This window comes from Salmo trutta, chromosome 36 (genome assembly GCF_901001165.1).
Source record: "Salmo trutta chromosome 36, fSalTru1.1, whole genome shotgun sequence".
In the NCBI taxonomy this organism is placed as follows: domain Eukaryota; kingdom Metazoa; phylum Chordata; class Actinopteri; order Salmoniformes; family Salmonidae; genus Salmo; species Salmo trutta.
The window spans coordinates 40,549,253-40,555,264 of NC_042992.1; the positions used below are offsets into that span (position 1 = coordinate 40,549,253).

At 42.3% G+C, this 6,012-nt stretch overlaps 1 long non-coding RNA gene across 1 annotated transcript; it reads right to left on the reverse strand.

The window, feature by feature from the left end:
* Nucleotides 1-1,410: 1,410 nt before the first annotated feature.
* LOC115176271 (uncharacterized) lies at nt 1,411-1,647 on the reverse strand. Its single transcript, XR_003872205.1, has 2 exons — nt 1,610-1,647; nt 1,411-1,480 (listed from the first exon to the last, which is right to left on the reverse strand). It is a non-coding gene; the product is annotated as an uncharacterized LOC115176271 (long non-coding RNA).
* Between the last annotated feature and the right edge of the window lie 4,365 nt (nt 1,648-6,012).

The following is a 6,012-nucleotide window of genomic DNA, read 5'->3' on the forward strand; positions in this document are numbered from 1 at the left end:
GTCATTGTAAATAAGAATTTGTTCTTAACTGACTTGCCTAGTTAAATAAAATAAATATTTAGATTAGTGTGGTTATCTTGAGCATTGTCATCATCACAGTCTGTGTTTGTGTGTGTGACATTGACAACTGATCAGAATACAAGCAAAATACAAATAATACATCATTGTTTTGATTGTGTAACTAACTATGCATGTAGTTTTATTTATTCATTCCAACCCGTCTGTTGGATTTGCCAATGACTAGCATTTCCTCATGAGGCCCCAATTTGACATCACTTCCAAAATGTTATTCACTGTAAATGCAACACAAATCGGCTTGTCATTGGCTAATCTTCCTCTACTTCACAGACCCCAAATATCTTATTGATAAAAAGTTACAGCTGTTTTAGTAACCGCATCAGATTTTTCTGTAACTTTTTATAAAACAACTGAAATTGACACCTTTACAAGTTAGACAAAAAGTTTGACATTTTTAAAAATATTTTTATATTTATTGAATATTCGAACACCTACATCATACCAGTCATCCAATAGCTTCCCATTCAGAGCAACACACAGATGCATTCAGGGTCAGTGCCCTGCTCAAGGGCATGTTGACCGATCTACCACCAGGCCAAAAACCGGAAGCCTCCAAGATCCCCCCACAGTTCCCCAATAGCTGTCCCTCAACCATTTGAGACCCCTCCCACAGTCCCCCCAGGAACAAAAATAAAAAATACAATTAATTCCATTCCCCACCCCCAAAAACCCCCCAATGCACCAACAACCAAGAGAATGAACTAAAGCAGGGGTCGGCAACCCAAAATGTTGAAAGAGCCATATTGGACCAAAAAAAACAAAAAACAAATCTGTCTGGATTTAAAAGCCTTATATAAGCCTTATAATGAAGGCAACACATGCTGTAAGTGTCTATATTAGCTATATTAGCCTACTATCAAAATGATAAGTAGGCTACAAATACATAATAAGCATTCATGATTAAACGTTTATTTTACCTGCAGCGCATCCTGGAGAGAATGACGCACCACGTGACTACTCTGCTGTACGATGGTGCTTTAAGTTTAACTTCTATTATAATATTAATGTATTATGTTTCGTTGCATTGATGAAATTATAGAAATACAATACAGAAATCAGATTTGATGTCATTTTTATTTTAGGATTCGAAAAAACAACAACAAAATGTGCAACGTGCATAATAGGCCTCCTGTAATTTCAGACCTCCCCATGGAAATAAAATGCAGTCCTTTTCAATCCTCAATAATACGATACAATCCTCTTCTCTTTTCCCCCTTATCTGGGCAACAGACAGAGTGCAATAAAACAGCAGCCTTTTGAAAAGGTAAAGTATATCAAATTAAAATAATACAGTTTATGTTCGATTTCTGTGTATTATCCTCTTCTCTTTAGTTTTCTGCAAATGTGCAGCAGCACCCTCTTCTCTTTTGACACGCACAATACAATGCAGCCATCCTCGGACCTGAGCAACAAAACACAATAATATCCCTATGTGTCATTCCAAATATATACTGACAAAAATCAGAAATCACTTTATAAAAACAGCCACTTTGTTACTAAATATGTGCCTATGACAGGATTGTGTTCTTACCCGTTTAATGTGACTTCTGTTTTCGGACATCACTGGACAGCTTCTCAACATCGGGCATGTAAGATGTAACTTTAATCTTCACGCAGGACTGCAAGCTCTCATCTGTGAGGCGGGTGCGGTATTTGGATTTTATGTAGTTCATGTTTGAGAATATCTGCTCGCACAGGTATGTTGATCCAAAGATGGATAATACTCCAAATGCATATTTCTTCATGTTCCTATAACTGTCAGGAAGAATGGAAATGTCTTTCCACGTTACTCTTTTTGTTATTTGACAACTTCTCATTTACAAAGCAAACATGTGTAACAGTGTAGGTTCCGTCCCTCTCATCGCCCCAACCTGGGCTCGAACCAGGGACCCTCTGCACACATCAAACAACTGACAACCACGAAGCATCGTTACCCATCGCGCCACAAAAGCCGCGGACCCTACTTCAAGTCTCAGAGCGAGTGACGTCACCAATTGAAATGCTATTAGCGCGGACCACCGCTAACTAACTAGCCATTTCACATTGGTTACACATGCAGGCAATACTTCCGCATTGGCAATGAAAGCAAATGATTCGGTCCAAGAACTGTGGAACCATCTGTTCTCCTCAGCTATCTTTCTCTTTTTCCATTTGGGATCCATGGCCCATGACACACCCGCCGGTTTGTTTGCAACAGCCACCTGTCTGGCACTACGCCGAGCTGAAAGAAACGTGTGTCGCAGGCTATGACGTAAATCTTCGTTGACAGAAATGTTGAAATTAAATATTTATTATAGACATTTTTACAGCATTGGATAATAAATTATATTAAAACAAAAAATATATTCACACCATCTTTTTCCATTTTCATATTTTTGAAAAAGCTCCAGGGAGCCACTACGGCGGCGCTAAAGAGCCGCATGCGGCTCTAGAGCTGCGGGTTGCCGACCCCCGGACTAAAGTATACCATTTTCATTTGAGGACATATTTGTCTACTTCTCTGCTATTCAAGTATGTTTGTGGAACGAACATATCCACTAAGGATCTAACAATACAGTTGTTTTAGTAATTGCCTTAACACATTTTCCCAAAACCTTTTCCAAACCGACATTTTGATCACTCCCAACAAATTCAGACAAAATCTTAGAGCGTATGAAATGTACTTCTCTGCTTTTAAAAATCTGAAAACGGATTAGGAAAAGCTTTTACCAATCAATAGGTACAGTAGATCTTTTTTAGTAACACATCAACTGCTCTCTTTATAGATGCAGTATGTCATACCAGAAGCTAACAGATTCATTACTTACCAACAGCTGCAAATTCCAATAAAACTACATCTCATTTTGAAGTTCACATTCCTTGCATTGTCTTACACAATCATCAATCTAGCAAAGAAGTTGTGGTCAAAGTGCAGTATTTTAGTTTAAAAGCACAACCGTGTTAGCATGATTTTCACACTTGCTTTATCAATGGAGGGAGAAGGGTTGCCAAGGCAAAATCTGAGCTTGACAAATTCTCCTGATATGTGATTCTGTTTTGGCCCAAACAGCTAGAGCTAACATTTTCCATGGTTTCCCAGTCTGGACGACCTGGAATGTGTCCATTTCCACAGATTACAAAACATTTATATTGTCACTTAATCAAAACAATGGTATATGTATTCTGATCTGTCAATATTCACACACACGACTGATGATGACGCAATCTAAATAGGGAAAGGAAAAGTAGAAAGATGGCTGAAATGGCTCACTGTCACTATTTTCTGTTCATTCTGATCAGGAAGAACTGGATAGGTGAAAACAAATACCATAATGCTTTCACTTATCTGCTCTTCAGATCAGTGCAAATGAAAGAAAGGAAATAGAGGAAGCCACTAGACTATTGAGGTCTCCTGAAAGCCATAGTGCTGGAAGACCTTCTGGAACAATGCATCAGTGACCTGGAGAGCGGTAGGGAGATCAGAGTGGGATAAAACGTCAGGATTCAGAGAATCTGTCCACAATCACCATAATAGTAGTGAAACCATCAAAAAAGGAGGGAAGATCAGTGAGTCACGGGTAGAAGTTTCTCTGCTGGAGCGTGCCAGGGAGATTTAGTTTGGGCACATACGGAGCAGGAGTTGACATAGTGAGCAGCGTCCTGCACCAAGGTGTGCCACCAGTACTTTCTGGGGAGATAGATGGAATAGTGGGAGTGATACCTTTGTGTCAAGCGACGAGAGATGTGGCCCAGGTCAACAGCCGATCCCTTATCACCGTGGGAACGTAGGTGCGCTCGGAGGACAGGTAGCAGGTGCGGGTTCCCACTCCAGAGCCTGGCGAATGTCCACATCTACGTCCCAAAGCACGGGGCAACGACTCGGAAAGGCGGAATGATGGGATGCACTCAGGACAGGAAACTCACGAATCGTAGCGACAGGACATCGGCTTTGATGTTCTTTGAAGCTGGGCGATATGACAAGGTGAAGTCGAATCTAGTGAAGAAAAAGGGCCTATCTTGCTTGGCCCGGGTTCAGCCACCTCGCTGTCCGTATGTACTCCAGGTTCCGATGGTCGGTGAGGATGAGAAATGGATCCTTGGCGTCCTCCAGCCAGTGTCTCCACTCCTCTAATGCTAACTTCACCGCCAAGAGCTCCTTGTCACCGACGTCAGTTCCTATCTGCAGGAGCCTGTTTTTTAACAGTAGTATAAACATGGATACAAGTGGTGCTATGATCTGTGTTATTAGGTCTTTGTTTACCACCATGATCCTGAGTAAGAACTGAGGACATAAACCCACCCATCCTTTTCACAAACAAAAAGCTTAAAAACCTTCTCATGATCAGGCAATCCTTGACAAGGAGAAAATGGCGCCGGAAGAAATGGCAGCAGTTTTACGTGTGCCCAACCAATTGTGCAATTCCGTGTTTTTTTTGCGTTATTTGTAACTTATTTTGTACATAATGTTTCTGCAACCATATCTTATGGCAAAAAAAGAGCTTCTGGATATCAGGACAGCGATCACTCACCTCGGATTAGACAAAGATTTTTTCTACAACAAAGACGACGCACAAGGCATTCTCCAAACACCCCACAGGACCGATATCCCCGTTATTTGCAAGAGGAGGCGACGCAGGTACAGAGGACAAAGAGCCGGATGCCTGGTCAGGACCCAGCGAAGGCGACTGGGAAAGCTGCCGTTACCGTCACAATACTACTCGCCAACGTGCAATCATTGGACAATAAATTAGACGAGGTACGATCACGAATATCCTACCAACGGGACATCAAAAACATAAAAAATATCCTATGTTTCACGGAATCGTGGCTGAATGACGACATGGATATTCAGCTAACAGGAAATACGCTGCACTGGCAAGATAGAACAGCACACTCCGGTAAGACGAGGGTGGGCGGTCTGTGCATATTTACAAACAGCTGGTGCACGAAATCTAAGGAAGTCTCTAGATTTTGCTCGCCTGAAGTAGAGTATATTGTGATAAATTGCAGGCCACACTACTTGCCTAGAGAGTTTTCAGCTATACTTTTCGTGGCTGTTTATTTACCACCACAAACCGATGCTGGCACTAAGACCGCACTCAGTCAGCTGTATAAGGAAATAAGTAAACAGGAAACCACTCACCCAGAGGTGGCGCTCCTACTGGCCGGAGACTTTAATGCAGGGAAACTTAAATCAGTTCTACCAAATTTCTATCAACATGTTAAATGTGCAACCAGAGGGAAAAGAATTCTAGATCACCTGTACTCCACACACAGAGACGCGTACAATGCTCTCCCTCACCCTCCATTTGGTAAATCCGACCACAATTCTATCCTCCTGATTCCTGCTTACAAGCAAAAATGAAAGCAGGAAGCCCCAGTGACTCGGTCTATAAAAAAAGTGGTTAGATGAAGCAGATGCTAAACTACAGGACTGTTTTGCTATCACAGACTGAAACATGTTCCGGGATTCTTCCGATGGCATTGAGGAGTACACCACATCAGTCACTGGCTTTATCAATAAGTGCGTTGAGGACGTCGTCCCCACAGTGACTGTACGTACATACTCCAACCAGAAGCCATGGATTACAGGCAACGTTCGAACTGAGCTAAAGGGTAGAGCTGCCACTTTCAAGGTGCGGGACTCTAACCCGGAAGCTTACAAGAAATCCTGCTATGCCCTGTGAACCATCAAACAGGCAAAGCGTCAATACAGGGCTAAGATTGAATCATCCTACACCGGCTCCGACGCTCATCTTGTGTGGCAGGGCTTGCAAACTATTACAGACTACAAAGGGAAGCACAGCTGCGAGTTGCCCAGTGACACGAGCCTACCAGACGAGCTAAATCACTTCTATGCATGCTTCGAGGTAAGCAACACTGAGGCATGCATGAGAGCATCAGCTGTTCCGTACAACTGTGTGATCACGCTCTCCGTAGCCGATGTACACAAGG